The sequence below is a fragment of the Oncorhynchus tshawytscha genome, linkage group LG13 (assembly GCF_018296145.1).
Source record: "Oncorhynchus tshawytscha isolate Ot180627B linkage group LG13, Otsh_v2.0, whole genome shotgun sequence".
NCBI classification, from domain to species: domain Eukaryota; kingdom Metazoa; phylum Chordata; class Actinopteri; order Salmoniformes; family Salmonidae; genus Oncorhynchus; species Oncorhynchus tshawytscha.
The window spans coordinates 94,378,499-94,399,648 of record NC_056441.1 but is presented as its reverse complement, the minus strand read 5'-3'; positions in this window follow the sequence as shown (position 1 = coordinate 94,399,648).

Here is a 21,150-nt window from a genome sequence, read left to right as displayed (position 1 = left end):
AGGCGGTGATACAGCCCGACAGGATGCTCTCGATTGTGCATCTGTAGAAATTTGTGAGTGCTTTTGGTGACAAGCCGAATTTCTTCAGCCTTCTGAGGTTGAAGAGGCGCTGATGCGCCTTCTTCACGATGCTGTCTGTGTGGGTGGACCAATTCAGTTTGTCTGTGATGTGTACGCCGAGGAACTTAAAACTTACTACCCTCTCCTCTACTGTTCCATCGATGTGGATAGGGGGGTGTTCCCTCTGCTGTTTCCTGAAGTCCACAATCATCTCCTTTGTTTTGTTGACGTTGAGTGTGAGGTTATTTTCCTGACACCACACTCCGAGGGCCCTCACCTCCTCCCTGTAGGCCGTCTCGTCGTTGTTGGTAATCAAGCCTACCACTGTAGTGTCGTCCGCAAACTTTATTTTTTAATTTTTTATTTCACCTTTATTTAACCAGGTAGGCTAGTTGAGAACAATTTCTCATTTGCAACTGCGACCTGGCCAAGATAAAGCATAGCAGTGTGAACAGACAACATAGAGTTACACATGGAGTAAACAATTAACAAATCAATAACACAGTAGAAAAAAAGAGAGTCTATATACATTGTGTGCAAAAGGCATGAGGAGGTAGACGAATAATTACAATTTTGCAGATTTACACTGGAGTGATAAATGATCAGATGGTCACGTACAGGTAGAGATATTGGTGTGCAAAAGAGCAGAAAAGTAAATAAATAAAAACAGTATGGGGATGAGGTAGGTAAAAATGGGTGGGCTATTTACCAATAGACCTTGTACAGCTGCAGCGATCGGTTAGCTGCTCAGATAGCAGATGTTTGAAATTGGAGAGGGAGATAAAAGTCTCCAACTAAAGCGATTTTTGCAATTCGTTCCAGTCACAGGCAGCAGAGAACTGGAACGAAAGGCGACCAAATGAGGTGTTGGCTTTAGGGATGATCAGTGAGATACACCTGCTGGAGCGCGTGCTACGGGTGGGTGTTGCCATCGTGACCAGTGAACTGAGATAAGGCGGAGCTTTACCTAGCATGGACTTGTAGATGACCTGGATCCAGTGGGTCTGGCGTCGAATATGTAGCGAGGGCCAGCTGACTAGAGCATACAGGTCGCAGTGGTGGGTGGTATAAGGTGCTTTAGTAACAAAACGGATGGCACTGTGATAAACTGCATCCAGTTTGATGAGTAGAGTGTTGGAAGCTATTTTGTAGATGACATCGCCGAAGTCGAGGATCGGTAGGATAGTCAGTTTTACAAGGGTAAGTTTGGCGGCGTGAGTGAAGGAGGCTTTGTTGCGGAATATAAAGCTGACTCTAGATTTGATTTTAGATTGGAGATGTTTGATATGAGTCTGGAAGGAGAGTTTACAGTCTAGCCAGACACCTAGGTACTTAAAGATGTCCACAAATTCTAGGTCGGAACCTTCCAGGGTGGTGATGCTAGTCGGGCGTGCGGGTGCAGGTAGCGAACGGTTGAAAAGCATGCATTTGGTTTTACTAGCATTTAAGAGCAGTTGGAGGCCACGGAAGGAGTGTTGTATGGCATTGAAGCTCGTTTGGAAGTTAGATAGCACATTGTCCAAGGACGGGCCGGAAGTATACAGAATGGTGTCGTCTGCGTAGAGGTGGATCCGGGAATCGCCCGCAGCAAGAGCAACATCATTGATATATACAGAGAAAAGAGTCGGCCCGAGAATTGAACCCTGTGGCACCCCAATAGAGACTGCCAGAGGACCGGACAGCATGCCCTCCGGATTGACACACTGAACTCTGTCTGCAAAGTAGTTGGTGAACCAGGCAAGGCAGTCATCAGAAAAACGGAGGCTACTGAGTCTGCCGATAAGAAGATGATGATTGACAGAGTGGAAAGCCTTGGCAATGTCGATGAAGACGGCTGCACAGTACTGTCTTTTATCGATGGCGGTTATGATATCGTTTAGTACCTCGAGTGTAGCTGAGGTGCACCCGTGACTGTCTCGGAAACCAGATTGCACATTGGAGAAGGTACGGTGGGATTCGAGATGGACAGTGACCTGTTTGTTGACTTGGCTTTCGAAGACCTTAGATAGGCAGGGCAGGATGGATATAGGTCTGTAACAGTTTGTGTCCAGGGTTTCTCCCCCTTTTGAAGAGGGGGATGACTGCGGCAGCTTTCCAATCCTTGGGGATCTCAGACGATATGAAAGAGAGGTTGAACAGGCTGGTAATAGGGGTTGCGACAATGGCGGCGGATAGTTTCAGAAATAGAGGGTCCAGATTGTCAAGCCCAGCTGATATTTACGGGTCCAGGTTTTGCAGCTCTTTCAGAACATCTGTTATCTGGATTTGGGTAAAGGAGAACCTGGAGAGGCTTGGGCGAGTAGCTGCTGGGGGGGGGTGGGGAGCTGTTGGCCGAGGTTGGAGTAGCCAGGAGGAAGGCATGGCCAGCCGTTGAGAAATGCTAGTTGAAGTTTTCGATAATCATGGATTTATCGGTGGTGACCGTGTTACCTAGCCTCAGTGCAGTGGGCAGCTGGGAGGAGGTGCTCTTGTTTTCCATGGACTTCACAGTGTCCCAGAACGTTTTGGAGTTAGACCAAGGGCTGTATCTGTTCTTAGTTCTGCATTTTTTGAACGGAGCATGCTTATCTAAAATGGTGAGGAAGTTACTTTTAAAGAATGACCAGGCATCCTCAACTGACGGGATGAGGTCAATATCCTTCCAGGATACCCGGGCCAGGTCGATTAGAAAGGCCTGCTCACAGAAGTGTTTTAGGGAGCGTTTGACAGTGATGAGGGGTGGTCGTTTGACTGCGGATCCGTAGCGGATACAGGCAATGAGGCAGTGATCGCTGAGATCCTGGTTGAAGACAGCGGAGGTGTATTTGGAGGGCCAGTTGGTCAGGATGACGTCTATGAGGGTGCCCTTGTTTACAGATTTAGGGTTGTACCTGGTGGGTTCCTTGATGATTTCTGTGAGATTGAGGGCATCTAGCTTAGATTGTAGGACTGCCGGGGTGTTAAGCATATCCCAGTTTAGGTCACCTAACAGAACAAACTCTGAAGCTAGATGGGGGGCGATCAATTTACAAATGGTGTCCAGGGCACAGCTGGGAGCTGAGGGGGGTCGGTAGCAGGCGGCAACAGTAAGAAACTTATTTCTGGAGAGAGTAATTTTTAAAATTAGTAGTTCGAACAGTTTGGGTATGGACCTGGAAAGTATGACATTACTTTGCAGACTATCTCTGCAGTAGACTGCAACTCCTCCTCCTTTGGCAGTTCTATCTTGATGGTAAATGTTATAGTTGGGTATGGAAATCTCCAAATTTTTGGTGGCCTTCCTGAGCCAGGATTCAGACACGGCAAGGACATCAGGGTTAGCAGAGTGTGCTAAAGCAGTGAGTAAGAAAAACTTAGGTAGGAGGCTTCTGATGTTGACATGCATGAAATCATGCATGATGATTAAGTTGGAGGCGTGCATGGCCACGCAGTCGTGGGTGAACAGGGAGTACAGGAGAGGGCTCAGAACGCACCCTTGTGGGGCCCCAGTGTTGAGGATCAGCGGGGTGGAAATGTTGTTATCTACCCTCACCACCTGGGGGAGGCCCATCAGGAAGTCCAGTACGCAGTTGCACAGGGTGGGGTCGAGACCCAGGGTCTCGAGCTTGATGACGTGTTTGGAGGGTACTATGGTGTTAAATGCTGAGCTATAGTCGATGAACAGCATTCTCGCATAGATATTCCTCTTGTCCAGATGGGTTAGGGCAGTGTGCAGTGTGGTTGAGATTGCATCGTCTGTGGACCTATTTGGGCGGTAAGCAAATTGGAGTGGGTCTAGGGTGTCAGGTAGGCTGGAGGTGATATGGACCTTGACTAGTCTCTCAAAGCACTTCATGATGACAGAAGTGAGTGCTACGGGGCGGTAGTCGTTTAGCTCAGTTACCTTAGCTTTCTTGGGAACAGGGACAATGGTGGCCCTCTTGAAGCATGTGGGAACAGCAGACTGGGATAAGGATTGATTGAATATGTCCGTAAACACACCAGCCAGCTGGTCTGCGCATGCTCTGAGGACGCGGCTGGGGATGCCGTCTGGGCCTGCAGCCTTGCGAGGGTTAATACGTTTAAATGTTTTACTCACGTCGGCTGCAGTGAAGGAGAGTCCGCAGGTTTTGGTTGCGGGCCGTGTCAGGCACTGTATTGTCCTGAAAGCGGGCAAAAAAGTTATTTAGTCTGCCTGGGAGCAAGACATCCTGGTCCACGACGGGGCTGGTTCTCTTTTTGTAATCCGTGATTGACTGTAGACCCTAAACACATACCTCTTGTGTCTGAGCCATTGAATTGTGACTCTACTTTGTCTCTATACTGACGCTTAGCTTGTTTGATTGCCTTGCGGAGGGAATAGCTACACTGTTTGTATTCAGTCATGTTTCCAGTCACCTTTCCCTGGTTAAAAGCAGTGGTTCGCCCTTTCAGTTTCACGCGAATGCTGCCATCAATCGACGGTTTCTGGTTTGGGAATGTTTTAATCGTTGCTATGGGAACGACATCATCAATGTACTTTCTAATGAACTCGCTCACCGAATCAGCATATTCATCAATGTTGTTGTTGGACGCAGTGCGGAACATATCCCAGTCCACGTGATGGAAGCAGTCTTGGTGCGTGGAGACAGATTGGTCGGACCAGCGTTGAACAGACCTAAGCGCGGGAGCTTCTTGTTTTAGCTTCTGTCTGTAGGCAGGGAGCAACCAAATGGAGTCGTGGTCAGCTTTTCCGAAAGGATGGCGGGGGAGGGCCTTATGTGCGTCGCGGAAGTTAGTATAGCAATGATCCAAGGTTTCACCAGCCCTGGTTGCGCAATCGATGTGCTGATACAATTTAGGGAGTCTTGTTTTCAGATTAGCCTTGTTAAAATCCCCAGCTACAATGAATGCAGCCTCAGGATATGTGGTTTCCCGTTTGCAAAGAGTCAAATAAAATTCTTTCAGAGTGTGTCTGCTTGGGGAATATATAGGGCTGTGATTATAATCGAAGAAAATTCCCTTGGTAGGTAATGCGGTGGACATTTGACTGTGAGGAATTCTAAATCAGGTGAACATAAGGACTCTAACCAGTAGGCTACCTGCCTCCTCTAACCACTAGGCTACCTGCCTCCTCTAACCAGTAGGCTACCTGCCTCCTCTAACCAGTAGGCTACCTGCCTCCTCTAACCACTAGGCTACCTGCCTCCTCTAACCACTAGGCTACCTGCCTCCTCTAACCACTAGGCTACCTGCCTCCTCTAACCAGTAGGCTACCTGCCTCCTCTAACCAGTAGGCTACCTGCCTCCTCTAACCACTAGGCTACCTGCCTCCTCTAACCAGTAGGCTACCTGCCTCCTCTAACCAGTAGGCTACCTGCCTCCTCTAACCAGTAGGCTACCTGCCTCCTCTAACCACTAGGCTACCTGCCTCCTCTAACCAGTAGGCTACCTGCCTCCTCTAACCAGTAGGCTACCTGCCTCCTCTAACCACTAGGCTACCTGCCTCCTCTAACCACTAGGCTACCTGCCTCCTCTAACCACTAGGCTACCTGCCTCCTCTAACCACTAGGCTACCTGCCTCCTCTAACCACTAGGCTACCTGCCTCCTCTAACCACTAGGCTACCTGCCTCCTCTAACCAGTAGGCTACCTGCCTCCTCTAACCAGTAGGCTACCTGCCTCCTCTAACCACTAGGCTACCTGCCTCCTCTAACCACTAGGCTACCTGCCTCCTCTAACCACTAGGCTACCTGCCTCCTCTAACCACTAGGCTACCTGCCTCCTCTAACCAGTAGGCTACCTGCCTCCTCTAACCAGTAGGCTACCTGCCTCCTCTAACCAGTAGGCTACCTGCCTCCTCTAACCAGTAGGCTACCTGCCTCCTCTAACCAGTAGGCTACCTGCCTCCTCTAACCAGTAGGCTACCTGCCTCCTCTAACCAGTAGGCTACCTGCCTCCTCTAACCACTAGGCTACCTGCCTCCTCTAACCACTAGGCTACCTGCCTCCTCTAACCACTAGGCTACCTGCCTCCTCTAACCAGTAGGCTACCTGCCTCCTCTAACCACTAGGCTACCTGCCTCCTCTAACCACTAGGCTACCTGCCTCCTCTAACCAGTAGGCTACCTGCCTCCTCTAACCAGTAGGCTACCTGCCTCCTCTAACCAGTAGGCTACCTGCCTCCTCTAACCACTAGGCTACCTGCCTCCTCTAACCACTAGGCTACCTGCCTCCTCTAACCACTAGGCTACCTGCCTCCTCTAACCAGTAGGCTACCTGCCTCCTCTAACCACTAGGCTACCTGCCTCCTCTAACCACTAGGCTACCTGCCTCCTCTAACCACTAGGCTACCTGCCTCCTCTAACCACTAGGCTACCTGCCTCCTCTAACCAGTAGGCTACCTGCCTCCTCTAACCAGTAGGCTACCTGCCTCCTCTAACCAGTAGGCTACCTGCCTCCTCTAACCAGTAGGCTACCTGCCTCCTCTAACCAGTAGGCTACCTGCCTCCTCTAACCAGTAGGCTACCTGCCTCCTCTAACCAGTAGGCTACCTGCCTCCTCTAACCACTAGGCTACCTGCCTCCTCTAACCAGTAGGCTACCTGCCTCCTCTAACCAGTAGGCTACCTGCCTCCTCTAACCACTAGGCTACCTGCCTCCTCTAACCACTAGGCTACCTGCCTCCTCTAACCAGTAGGCTACCTGCCTCCTCTAACCACTAGGCTACCTGCCTCCTCTAACCACTAGGCTACCTGCCTCCTCTAACCACTAGGCTACCTGCCTCCTCTAACCACTAGGCTACCTGCCTCCTCTAACCACTAGGCTACCTGCCTCCTCTAACCACTAGGCTACCTGCCTCCTCTAACCAGTAGGCTACCTGCCTCCTCTAACCACTAGGCTACCTGCCTCCTCTAACCAGTAGGCTACCTGCCTCCTCTAACCAGTAGGCTACCTGCCTCCTCTAACCACTAGGCTACCTGCCTCCTCTAACCACTAGGCTACCTGCCTCCTCTAACCACTAGGCTACCTGCCTCCTCTAACCAGTAGGCTACCTGCCTCCTCTAACCAGTAGGCTACCTGCCTCCTCTAACCACTAGGCTACCTGCCTCCTCTAACCACTAGGCTACCTGCCTCCTCTAACCAGTAGGCTACCTGCCTCCTCTAACCAATAGGCTACCTGCCTCCTCTAACCACTAGGCTACCTGTCTCCTCTAACCAGTAGCCTACCTGCCTCCTCTAACCACTAGGCTACCTGCCTCCTCTAACCACTAGGCTACCTGCCTCCTCTAACCACTAGGCTACCTGCCTCCTCTAACCAGTAGGCTACCTGCCTCCTCTAACCACTAGGCTACCTGCCTCCTCTAACCAGTAGGCTACCTGCCTCCTCTAACCAGTAGGCTACCTGCCTCCTCTAACCAGTAGGCTACCTGCCTCCTCTAACCAGTAGGCTACCTGCCTCCTCTAACCACTAGGCTACCTGCCTCCTCTAACCAGTAGGCTACCTGCCTCCTCTAACCAGTAGGCTACCTGCCTCCTCTAACCACTAGGCTACCTGCCTCCTCTAACCACTAGGCTACCTGCCTCCTCTAACCAGTAGGCTACCTGCCTCCTCTAACCACTAGGCTACCTGCCTCCTCTAACCACTAGGCTACCTGCCTCCTCTAACCACTAGGCTACCTGCCTCCTCTAACCACTAGGCTACCTGCCTCCTCTAACCACTAGGCTACCTGCCTCCTCTAACCACTAGGCTACCTGCCTCCTCTAACCAGTAGGCTACCTGCCTCCTCTAACCACTAGGCTACCTGCCTCCTCTAACCAGTAGGCTACCTGCCTCCTCTAACCAGTAGGCTACCTGCCTCCTCTAACCACTAGGCTACCTGCCTCCTCTAACCACTAGGCTACCTGCCTCCTCTAACCACTAGGCTACCTGCCTCCTCTAACCAGTAGGCTACCTGCCTCCTCTAACCAGTAGGCTACCTGCCTCCTCTAACCACTAGGCTACCTGCCTCCTCTAACCACTAGGCTACCTGCCTCCTCTAACCAGTAGGCTACCTGCCTCCTCTAACCAATAGGCTACCTGCCTCCTCTAACCACTAGGCTACCTGTCTCCTCTAACCACTAGGCTACCTGCCTCCTCTAACCACTAGGCTACCTGCCTCCTCTAACCACTAGGCTACCTGCCTCCTCTAACCACTAGGCTACCTGCCTCCTCTAACCAGTAGGCTACCTGCCTCCTCTAACCACTAGGCTACCTGCCTCCTCTAACCAGTAGGCTACCTGCCTCCTCTAACCACTAGGCTACCTGCCTCCTCTAACCAGTAGGCTACCTGCCTCCTCTAACCACTAGGCTACCTGCCTCCTCTAACCAGTAGGCTACCTGCCTCCTCTAACCACTAGGCTACCTGCCTCCTCTAACCAGTAGGCTACCTGCCTCCTCTAACCACTAGGCTACCTGCCTCCTCTAACCAGTAGGCTACCTGCCTCCTCTAACCAGTAGGCTACCTGCCTCCTCTAACCACTAGGCTACCTGCCTCCTCTAACCACTAGGCTACCTGCCTCCTCTAACCACTAGGCTACCTGCCTCCTCTAACCACTAGGCTACCTGCCTCCTCTAACCACTAGGCTACCTGCCTCCTCTAACCAGTAGGCTACCTGCCTCCTCTAACCAGTAGGCTACCTGCCTCCTCTAACCAGTAGGCTACCTGCCTCCTCTAACCACTAGGCTACCTGCCTCCTCTAACCACTAGGCTACCTGCCTCCTCTAACCAGTAGGCTACCTGCCTCCTCTAACCAGTAGGCTACCTGCCTCCTCTAACCAGTAGGCTACCTGCCTCCTCTAACCAGTAGGCTACCTGCCTCCTCTAACCAGTAGGCTACCTGCCTCCTCTAACCAGTAGGCTACCTGCCTCCTCTAACCAGTAGGCTACCTACCTCCTCTAACCAGTAGGCTACCTGCCTCCTCTAACCAGTAGGCTACCTGCCTCCTCTAACCACTAGGCTACCTGCCTCCTCTAACCACTAGGCTACCTGCCTCCTCTAACCACTAGGCTACCTGCCTCCTCTAACCAGTAGGCTACCTGCCTCCTCTAACCACTAGGCTACCTGCCTCCTCTAACCACTAGGCTACCTGCCTCCTCTAACCAGTAGGCTACCTGCCTCCTCTAACCAGTAGGCTACCTGCCTCCTCTAACCAGTAGGCTACCTGCCTCCTCTAACCACTAGGCTACCTGCCTCCTCTAACCACTAGGCTACCTGCCTCCTCTAACCACTAGGCTACCTGCCTCCTCTAACCAGTAGGCTACCTGCCTCCTCTAACCAGTAGGCTACCTGCCTCCTCTAACCACTAGGCTACCTGCCTCCTCTAACCACTAGGCTACCTGCCTCCTCTAACCAGTAGGCTACCTGCCTCCTCTAACCACTAGGCTACCTGCCTCCTCTAACCACTAGGCTACCTGTCTCCTCTAACCGCTAGCCTACCTGCCTCCTCTAACCACTAGGCTACCTGCCTCCTCTAACCACTAGGCTACCTGCCTCCTCTAACCACTAGGCTACCTGCCTCCTCTAACCAGTAGGCTACCTGCCTCCTCTAACCACTAGGCTACCTGCCTCCTCTAACCACTAGGCTACCTGCCTCCTCTAACCAGTAGGCTACCTGCCTCCTCTAACCAGTAGGCTACCTGCCTCCTCTAACCACTAGGCTACCTGCCTCCTCTAACCACTAGGCTACCTGCCTCCTCTAACCACTAGGCTACCTGCCTCCTCTAACCAGTAGGCTACCTGCCTCCTCTAACCAGTAGGCTACCTGCCTCCTCTAACCACTAGGCTACCTGCCTCCTCTAACCACTAGGCTACCTGCCTCCTCTAACCAGTAGGCTACCTGCCTCCTCTAACCAATAGGCTACCTGCCTCCTCTAACCACTAGGCTACCTGTCTCCTCTAACCGCTAGCCTACCTGCCTCCTCTAACCACTAGGCTACCTGCCTCCTCTAACCACTAGGCTACCTGCCTCCTCTAACCACTAGGCTACCTGCCTCCTCTAACCAGTAGGCTACCTGCCTCCTCTAACCACTAGGCTACCTGCCTCCTCTAACCAGTAGGCTACCTGCCTCCTCTAACCACTAGGCTACCTGCCTCCTCTAACCAGTAGGCTACCTGCCTCCTCTAACCACTAGGCTACCTGCCTCCTCTAACCAGTAGGCTACCTGCCTCCTCTAACCACTAGGCTACCTGCCTCCTCTAACCAGTAGGCTACCTGCCTCCTCTAACCACTAGGCTACCTGCCTCCTCTAACCAGGCTAGGCTACCTGCCTCCTCTAACCACTAGGCTACCTGCCTCCTCTAACCACTAGGCTACCTGCCTCCTCTAACCACTAGGCTACCTGCCTCCTCTAACCACTAGGCTACCTGCCTCCTCTAACCACTAGGCTACCTGCCTCCTCTAACCACTAGGCTACCTGCCTCCTCTAACCACTAGGCTACCTGCCTCCTCTAACCAGTAGGCTACCTGCCTCCTCTAACCAGTAGGCTACCTGCCTCCTCTAACCACTAGGCTACCTGCCTCCTCTAACCACTAGGCTACCTGCCTCCTCTAACCAGTAGGCTACCTGCCTCCTCTAACCAGTAGGCTACCTGCCTCCTCTAACCAGTAGGCTACCTGCCTCCTCTAACCAGTAGGCTACCTGCCTCCTCTAACCAGTAGGCTACCTGCCTCCTCTAACCAGTAGGCTACCTGCCTCCTCTAACCAGTAGGCTACCTGCCTCCTCTAACCAGTAGGCTACCTGCCTCCTCTAACCAGTAGGCTACCTGCCTCCTCTAACCACTAGGCTACCTGCCTCCTCTAACCACTAGGCTACCTGCCTCCTCTAACCAGTAGGCTACCTGCCTCCTCTAACCAGTAGGCTACCTGCCTCCTCTAACCACTAGGCTACCTGCCTCCTCTAACCACTAGGCTACCTGCCTCCTCTAACCAGTAGGCTACCTGCCTCCTCTAACCAGTAGGCTACCTGCCTCCTCTAACCAGTAGGCTACCTGCCTCCTCTAACCACTAGGCTACCTGCCTCCTCTAACCACTAGGCTACCTGCCTCCTCTAACCACTAGGCTACCTGCCTCCTCTAACCAGTAGGCTACCTGCCTCCTCTAACCAGTAGGCTACCTGCCTCCTCTAACCAGTAGGCTACCTGCCTCCTCTAACCACTAGGCTACCTCTAACCACTCCTACCTGCCTAACCACTAGGCTACCTGCCTCCTCTAACCAGTAGGCTACCTGCCTCCTCTAACCAGTAGGCTACCTGCCTCCTCTAACCAGTAGGCTACCTGCCTCCTCTAACCAGTAGGCTACCTGCCTCCTCTAACCACTAGGCTACCTGTCTCCTCTAACCACTAGGCTACCTGCCTCCTCTAACCACTAGGCTACCTGCCTCCTCTAACCACTAGGCTACCTGCCTCCTCTAACCACTAGGCTACCTGCCTCCTCTAACCAGTAGGCTACCTGCCTCCTCTAACCACTAGGCTACCTGCCTCCTCTAACCAGTAGGCTACCTGCCTCCTCTAACCACTAGGCTACCTGCCTCCTCTAACCAGTAGGCTACCTGCCTCCTCTAACCACTAGGCTACCTGCCTCCTCTAACCAGTAGGCTACCTGCCTCCTCTAACCACTAGGCTACCTGCCTCCTCTAACCAGTAGGCTACCTGCCTCCTCTAACCACTAGGCTACCTGCCTCCTCTAACCAGTAGGCTACCTGCCTCCTCTAACCAGTAGGCTACCTGCCTCCTCTAACCACTAGGCTACCTGCCTCCTCTAACCACTAGGCTACCTGCCTCCTCTAACCACTAGGCTACCTGCCTCCTCTAACCACTAGGCTACCTGCCTCCTCTAACCACTAGGCTACCTGCCTCCTCTAACCAGTAGGCTACCTGCCTCCTCTAACCACTAGGCTACCTGCCTCCTCTAACCAGTAGGCTACCTGCCTCCTCTAACCAGTAGGCTACCTGCCTCCTCTAACCACTAGGCTACCTGCCTCCTCTAACCACTAGGCTACCTGCCTCCTCTAACCACTAGGCTACCTGCCTCCTCTAACCACTAGGCTACCTGCCTCCTCTAACCACTAGGCTACCTGCCTCCTCTAACCAGTAGGCTACCTGCCTCCTCTAACCAGTAGGCTACCTACCTCCTCTAACCAGTAGGCTACCTGCCTCCTCTAACCACTAGGCTACCTGCCTCCTCTAACCACTAGGCTACCTGCCTCCTCTAACCAGTAGGCTACCTGCCTCCTCTAACCACTAGGCTACCTGCCTCCTCTAACCAGTAGGCTACCTGCCTCCTCTAACCACTAGGCTACCTGCCTCCTCTAACCAGTAGGCTACCTGCCTCCTCTAACCACTAGGCTACCTGCCTCCTCTAACCACTAGGCTACCTGCCTCCTCTAACCAGTAGGCTACCTGCCTCCTCTAACCACTAGGCTACCTGCCTCCTCTAACCACTAGGCTACCTGCCTCCTCTAACCACTAGGCTACCTGCCTCCTCTAACCAGTAGGCTACCTGCCTCCTCTAACCAGTAGGCTACCTGCCTCCTCTAACCAGTAGGCTACCTGCCTCCTCTAACCACTAGGCTACCTGCCTCCTCTAACCACTAGGCTACCTGCCTCCTCTAACCAGTAGGCTACCTGCCTCCTCTAACCAGTAGGCTACCTGCCTCCTCTAACCAGTAGGCTACCTGCCTCCTCTAACCAGTAGGCTACCTGCCTCCTCTAACCAGTAGGCTACCTGCCTCCTCTAACCAGTAGGCTACCTACCTCCTCTAACCAGTAGGCTACCTGCCTCCTCTAACCAGTAGGCTACCTGCCTCCTCTAACCAGTAGGCTACCTGCCTCCTCTAACCAGTAGGCTACCTGCCCTCCTCTAACCAGTAGGCTACCTGCCTCCTCTAACCAGTAGGCTACCTGCCTCCTCTAACCAGTAGGCTACCTGCCTCCTCTAACCAGTAGGCTACCTGCCTCCTCTAACCACTAGGCTACCTGCCTCCTCTAACCACTAGGCTACCTGCCTCCTCTAACCACTAGGCTACCTGCCTCCTCTAACCACTAGGCTACCTGCCTCCTCTAACCAGTAGGCTACCTGCCTCCTCTAACCACTAGGCTACCTGCCTCCTCTAACCAGTAGGCTACCTGCCTCCTCTAACCACTAGGCTACCTGCCTCCTCTAACCACTAGGCTACCTGCCTCCTCTAACCAGTAGGCTACCTGCCTCCTCTAACCAGTAGGCTACCTGCCTCCTCTAACCAGTAGGCTACCTGCCTCCTCTAACCAGTAGGCTACCTGCCTCCTCTAACCAGTAGGCTACCTGCCTCCTCTAACCAGTAGGCTACCTGCCTCCTCTAACCAGTAGGCTACCTGCCTCCTCTAACCAGTAGGCTACCTGCCTCCTCTAACCAGTAGGCTACCTGCCTCCTCTAACCAGTAGGCTACCTGCCTCCTCTAACCAGTAGGCTACCTACCTCCTCTAACCAGTAGGCTACCTGCCTCCTCTAACCACTAGGCTACCTGCCTCCTCTAACCACTAGGCTACCTGCCTCCTCTAACCAGTAGGCTACCTGCCTCCTCTAACCACTAGGCTACCTGCCTCCTCTAACCAGTAGGCTACCTACCTCCTCTAACCACTAGGCTACCTGCCTCCTCTAACCAGTAGGCTACCTGCCTCCTCTAACCACTAGGCTACCTGCCTCCTCTAACCACTAGGCTACCTGCCTCCTCTAACCAGTAGGCTACCTGCCTTCTCTAACCACTAGGCTACCTGCCTCCTCTAACCACTAGGCTACCTGCCTCCTCTAACCACTAGGCTACCTGCCTCCTCTAACCAGTAGGCTACCTGCCTCCTCTAACCAGTAGGCTACCTGCCTCCTCTAACCAGTAGGCTACCTGCCTCCTCTAACCACTAGGCTACCTGCCTCCTCTAACCACTAGGCTACCTGCCTCCTCTAACCAGTAGGCTACCTGCCTCCTCTAACCAGTAGGCTACCTGCCTCCTCTAACCAGTAGGCTACCTGCCTCCTCTAACCAGTAGGCTACCTGCCTCCTCTAACCAGTAGGCTACCTGCCTCCTCTAACCAGTAGGCTACCTACCTCCTCTAACCAGTAGGCTACCTGCCTCCTCTAACCAGTAGGCTACCTGCCTCCTCTAACCAGTAGGCTACCTGCCTCCTCTAACCAGTAGGCTACCTACCTCCTCTAACCAGTAGGCTACCTGCCTCCTCTAACCAGTAGGCTACCTGCCTCCTCTAACCAGTAGGCTACCTACCTCCTCTAACCAGTAGGCTACCTGCCTCCTCTAACCAGTAGGCTACCTGCCTCCTCTAACCACTAGGCTACCTGCCTCCTCTAACCACTAGGCTACCTGCCTCCTCTAACCACTAGGCTACCTGCCTCCTCTAACCAGTAGGCTACCTGCCTCCTCTAACCACTAGGCTACCTGCCTCCTCTAACCAGTAGGCTACCTGCCTCCTCTAACCACTAGGCTACCTGCCTCCTCTAACCAGTAGGCTACCTGCCTCCTCTAACCAGTAGGCTACCTGCCTCCTCTAACCAGTAGGCTACCTGCCTCCTCTAACCAGTAGGCTACCTGCCTCCTCTAACCAGTAGGCTACCTGCCTCCTCTAACCAGTAGGCTACCTGCCTCCTCTAACCAGTAGGCTACCTGCCTCCTCTAACCAGTAGGCTACCTGCCTCCTCTAACCAGTAGGCTACCTGCCTCCTCTAACCAGTAGGCTACCTGCCTCCTCTAACCACTAGGCTACCTGCCTCCTCTAACCACTAGGCTACCTGCCTCCTCTAACCAGTAGGCTACCTGCCTCCTCTAACCAGTAGGCTACCTGCCTCCTCTAACCAGTAGGCTACCTGCCTCCTCTAACCAGTAGGCTACCTGCCTCCTCTAACCAGTAGGCTACCTGCCTCCTCTAACCAGTAGGCTACCTGCCTCCTCTAACCAGTAGGCTACCTGCCTCCTCTAACCAGTAGGCTACCTGCCTCCTCTAACCAGTAGGCTACCTGCCTCCTCTAACCACTAGGCTACCTGCCTCCTCTAACCAGTAGGCTACCTGCCTCCTCTAACCACTAGGCTACCTGCCTCCTCTAACCAGTAGGCTACCTGCCTCCTCTAACCACTAGGCTACCTGCCTCCTCTAACCAGTAGGCTACCTGCCTCCTCTAACCAGTAGGCTACCTGCCTCCTCTAACCAGTAGGCTACCTGCCTCCTCTAACCAGTAGGCTACCTGCCTCCTCTAACCAGTAGGCTACCTGCCTCCTCTAACCACTAGGCTACCTGCCTCCTCTAACCAGTAGGCTACCTGCCTCCTCTAACCACTAGGCTACCTGCCTCCTCTAACCACTAGGCTACCTGCCTCCTCTAACCAGTAGGCTACCTGCCTCCTCTAACCAGTAGGCTACCTGCCTCCTCTAACCAGTAGGCTACCTGCCTCCTCTAACCAGTAGGCTACCTGCCTCCTCTAACCAGTAGGCTACCTGCCTCCTCTAACCAGTAGGCTACCTGCCTCCTCTAACCAGTAGGCTACCTACCTCCTCTAACCACTAGGCTACCTGCCTCCTCTAACCACTAGGCTACCTGCCTCCTCTAACCAGTAGGCTACCTGCCTCCTCTAACCAGTAGGCTACCTGCCTCCTCTAACCAGTAGGCTACCTACCTCCTCTAACCACTAGGCTACCTGCCTCCTCTAACCAGTAGGCTACCTGCCTCCTCTAACCAGTAGGCTACCTGCCTCCTCTAACCACTAGGCTACCTGCCTCCTCTAACCAGTAGGCTACCTGCCTCCTCTAACCAGTAGGCTACCTGCCTCCTCTAACCAGTAGGCTACCTACCTCCTCTAACCAGTAGGCTACCTGCCTCCTCTAACCAGTAGGCTACCTACCTCCTCTAACCACTAGGCTACCTGCCTCCTCTAACCACTAGGCTACCTGCCTCCTCTAACCAGTAGGCTACCTGCCTCCTCTAACCAGTAGGCTACCTGCCTCCTCTAACCAGTAGGCTACCTGCCTCCTCTAACCACTAGGCTACCTGCCTCCTCTAACCAGTAGGCTACCTGCCTCCTCTAACCAGTAGGCTACCTGCCTCCTCTAACCACTAGGCTACCTGCCTCCTCTAACCACTAGGCTACCTGCCTCCTCTAACCACTAGGCTACCTGCCTCCTCTAACCAGTAGGCTACCTGCCTCCTCTAACCACTAGGCTACCTGCCTCCTCTAACCACTAGGCTACCTGCCTCCTCTAACCACTAGGCTACCTGCCTCCTCTAACCAGTAGGCTACCTGCCTCCTCTAACCACTAGGCTACCTGCCTCCTCTAACCACTAGGCTACCTGCCTCCTCTAACCACTAGGCTACCTGCCTCCTCTAACCACTAGGCTACCTGCCTCCTCTAACCACTAGGCTACCTGCCTCCTCTAACCACTAGGCTACCTGCCTCCTCTAACCACTAGGCTACCTGCCTCCTCTAACCACTAGGCTACCTGCCTCCTCTAACCACTAGGCTACCTGCCTCCTCTAACCACTAGGCTACCTGCCTCCTCTAACCACTAGGCTACCTGCCTCCTCTAACCACTAGGCTACCTGCCTCCTCTAACCACTAGGCTACCTGCCTCCTCTAACCACTAGGCTACCTGCCTCCTCTAACCACTAGGCTACCTGCCTCCTCTAACCACTAGGCTACCTGCCTCCTCTAACCAGTAGGCTACCTGCCTCCTCTAACCACTAGGCTACCTGCCTCCTCTAACCACTAGGCTACCTGCCTCCTCTAACCACTAGGCTACCTGCCTCCTCTAACCACTAGGCTACCTGCCTCCTCTAACCACTAGGCTACCTGCCTCCTCTAACCACTAGGCTACCTGCCTCCTCTAACCACTAGGCTACCTGCCTCCTCTAACCACTAGGCTACCTGCCTCCTCTAACCACTAGGCTACCTGCCTCCTCTAACCAGTAGGCTACCTGCCTCCTCTAACCAGTAGGCTACCTGCCTCCTCTAACCACTAGGCTACCTGCCTCCTCTAACCACTAGGCTACCTGCCTCCTCTAACCACTAGGCTACCTGCCTCCTCTAACCACTAGGCTACCTGCCTCCTCTAACCACTAGGCTACCTGCCTCCTCTAACCAGTAGGCTACCTGCCTCCTCTAACCACTAGGCTACCTGCCTCCTCTAACCAGTAGGCTACCTGCCTCCTCTAACCACTAGGCTACCTGCCTCCTCTAACCACTAGGCTACCTGCCTCCTCTAACCACTAGGCTACCTGCCTCCTCTAACCACTAGGCTACCTGCCTCCTCTAACCAGTAGGCTACCTGCCTCCTCTAACCAGTAGGCTACCTGCCTCCTCTAACCACTAGGCTACCTGCCTCCTCTAACCAGTAGGCTACCTGCCTCCTCTAACCAGTAGGCTACCTGCCTCCTCTAACCACTAGGCTACCTGCCTCCTCTAACCAGTAGGCTACCTGCCGCCCGATGAGTTGTTTGTAATGTGTGTGTTTCAAAGAAGAAACTAAGTTGCTGGCAAGGTGTTTAAAATATCCTTGACTGTTTAGGTTTGTTTGAAAAACAGGTGAGGGAGATGAGGGAGAGATAATAGTCCATGTTTCAATGACTAGATAGCCTGCACATCAGTTAATCCTCCTGCACATCAGTTAATCCTCCTGCACATCAGTTAATCTGCCTGCACATCAGTTAATCTGCCTGCACATCAGTTAATCCTCCTGCACATCAGTTAATCCTCCTGCACATCAGTTAATCCTCCTGCACATCAGTTAATCTGCCTGCACATCAGTTAATCCTCCTGCACATCAGTTAATCCTCCTGCACATCAGTTAATCCTCCTGCACATCAGTTAATCCTCCTGCACATCAGTTAATCTACCTGCACATCAGTTAATCCTCCTGCACATCAGTTAATCTGCCTGCAGCTCTACGCCACAGACAGCCTGAAGTGGATACATGTCCCACACAGTATCCTGTTCCCTTTATACAGCACAACATGTTTACCAGGGCCCTAGGGAGACATTTAGGACACCCTTTATACAGCACAACATGTTTACCAGGGCCCTAGGGAGACATTTAGGACACCCTTTATACAGCACAACATGTTTACCAGGGCCCTAGGGAGACATTTAGGACATGCTTTATACAGCACAACATGTTTACCAGGGCCCTAGGGAGACATTCGGAAATTGGGTGCCATTTGGGACGCATTGTTGATCTTTTCCAGTGAAGCTTGTTCTCTGTAGACTTGAGAACCTTTCGACTAGAGAACATTTCGACTAGAGAACCTTTCAACTAGAGAACCTGTAGACTAGTGAACCTGTAGACTAGAGAACCTTTCAACTAGAGAACCTGTAGACTAGTGAACCTGTAGACTAGAGAACCTGTAGACTAGTGAACCTGTAGACTAGAGAACCTTTCGACTAGAGAACCGTTCAACTAGAGAGCCTGTAGACTAGAGAACCTGTAGACTAGAGAGCCTGTAGACTAGAGAACCTGTAGACTAGAGAACCTGTAGACTAGTGAACCTGTAGACTAGTGAACCTGTAGACTAGAGAACCTTTCAACTAGAGAACCTGTAGACTAGTGAACCTGTAGACTAGAGAACCTATAGACTAGTGAACCTGTAGACTAGAGAACCTTTCAACTAGAGAACCTGTAGACTAGTGAACCTGTAGACTAGAGAACCTTTCAACTAGAGAACCTGTAGACTAGTGAACCTGTAGACTAGAGAACCTGTAGACTAGTGAACCTGTAGACTAGAGAACCTTTCGACTAGAGAACCGTTCAACTAGAGAGCCTGTAGACTAGAGAACCTGTAGACTAGAGAGCCTGTAGACTAGAGAACCTGTAGACTAGAGAACCTGTAGACTAGTGAACCTGTAGACTAGTGAACCTGTAGACTAGAGAACCTTTCAACTAGAGAACCTGTAGACTAGTGAACCTGTAGACTAGAGAACCTATAGACTAGTGAACCTGTAGACTAGAGAACCTTTCAACTAGAGAACCTGTAGACTAGAGAACCTTTCAACTAGAGAACCTGTAGACTAGAGAACCTTTCAACTAGAGAACCTGTAGACTAGTGAACCTGTAGACTAGAGCACCTGTAGACTAGTGAACCTGTGGACTAGAGAACCTTTCAACTAGAGAACCTATAGACTAGTGAACCTGTGGACTAGAGAACCTGTAGACTAGAGAACCTGTAGACTAGAGAACCTGTAGACTAGAACCTGTAGACTAGTGAACCTGTAGACTAGAGAACCTGTAGACTAGAGAACCTGTAGACTAGTGAACCCGTAGACTAGTGAACCTGTGGACTAGAGAGCCTGTAGACTAGATCACTGCAAGTCTGTTGTGATCTGTAGTGCAGAAAGGATGAGGATTGGCTCTATCTGTCAGTCAGTCTGTCTGTTGTGAGTGGTGAAGACTGTGGTGCCATGTGGGAGGATGGAGAGGTGGAGAGGGAGGGAGATGGGATGGATAGAGAGGAGAGTGATAATGAAAGAGAGGGGATGGAGAGAGCGATGATGGAGAGAGACAGAGACACAGAGAGAGGATTACACAGATCCACAAAGAATTCGAAAACAAATCCAATTTTGATAAACTCCCATATCTACTGGGTGAAATACCACAGTGTGCCATCACAGCAGCACGATTTGTGACCTGTTGCCACAAGAAAATGGCAACCAGTGAAGAACAAACACCATTGTAAATATAACCCATATTTATGCTTATTTATTTTCCTTAACCATTTGTACATTGTTACAACACTGTATATATATATATATATATATATATATATATATATATATATAATATGACATTTGTAATGTCTTTATTGTTTTGAAACTTCTGTATGTGTAATGTTTACTGTTCATTTTTATTGTATATTATCTACCTCACTTGCTTTGGCAATGTTAACACATGTTTCCCATGCTAATAAAGCCCCTTGAATTGAATTGAATTGAGAGGATGAGAGAGAGAGAGAGAGAGAGAGAGAGAGAGAGAGAGAGAGAGACAGAGAGAGAGAGAGAGAGAGGGCGGGTGAGGATATGGAGAGGAGGATGAGGAGGGAGGGCTGAGGAGAGGAGGAGGATGAGGAGAGGATGAGGAGGGAGGGCTGAGGAGAGGATGAGGAGAGGATGAGGGGAGGCTGATGAGAGGATGATGAAGAGGAGAGGCTGAGGAGAGGAGGATGAGGAGGAGGATGAGGGGAGGCTGATGAGAGGAGGATGAAGAGGAGAGGCTGAGGAGAGGAGGATGAGGAGAGGATGAGGAGGGAGGGCTGAGGAGAGGATGAGGAGGGAGGGCTGAGGAGAGGATGTGGAGAGGATGAGGAAGGGAGGCTAAGGAGAGGATGAGGAGGGAGGGCTGATGAGAGAAGGTGAGGAGAGGATGAGGGGAGGCTGATGAGAGGAGGATAAAGAGGAGAGGCTGAGGAGAGTAGGATGAGGAGAGGATGAGGGGAGTATTGAGGAGGTGAGGCTGAGGAAAGGGAAGGCTGAGAAGGGGAGGTGAGGCTGAGGAGAGGGAAGGATGAGGAGGGGAGGCTGAGGAAAGGGAAGGCTGAGGAGGATAGGAGAGGCTCTGTCTTGACATGCACAGCTCTCATTGTCCCCAGCCCTCTTCGCTCAGAGCAGAGCAGACATGAAAGACGGACAGACAGATAGACCGAAAGCCAGACAGACAGACAGATAGACCGAAAGCCAGACAGACAGACAGACAGATAGACCGAAAGCCAACAGACAGACCGAAAGCCAGACAGACAGACAGATAGACCGAAAGCCAGACAGACAGACAGACAGACAGACCGAAAGCCAGACAGACAGACAGATAGACCGAAAGCCAACAGACAGACCGAAAGACAGACAGACAGACAGACAGACAGACAGACAGACAGACAAACCCTCAAATTCACAAGCATGCCCTAATGTAACACTTTTACATTCAGAATATAAAGGGGGGGTTGGTAAATTCATCCAATGTCAACTTGTCCGTTGAAACAGCTTTAACTGGCAACAAGCAGTTGCATGTTGTTCTTGTTGTTTAATAGACAGCTTTAAACCTACTAACAAACAGTTGAATGGTGTTCTTGTTGTTTCCTAGGCACAGCTTTAAACCTA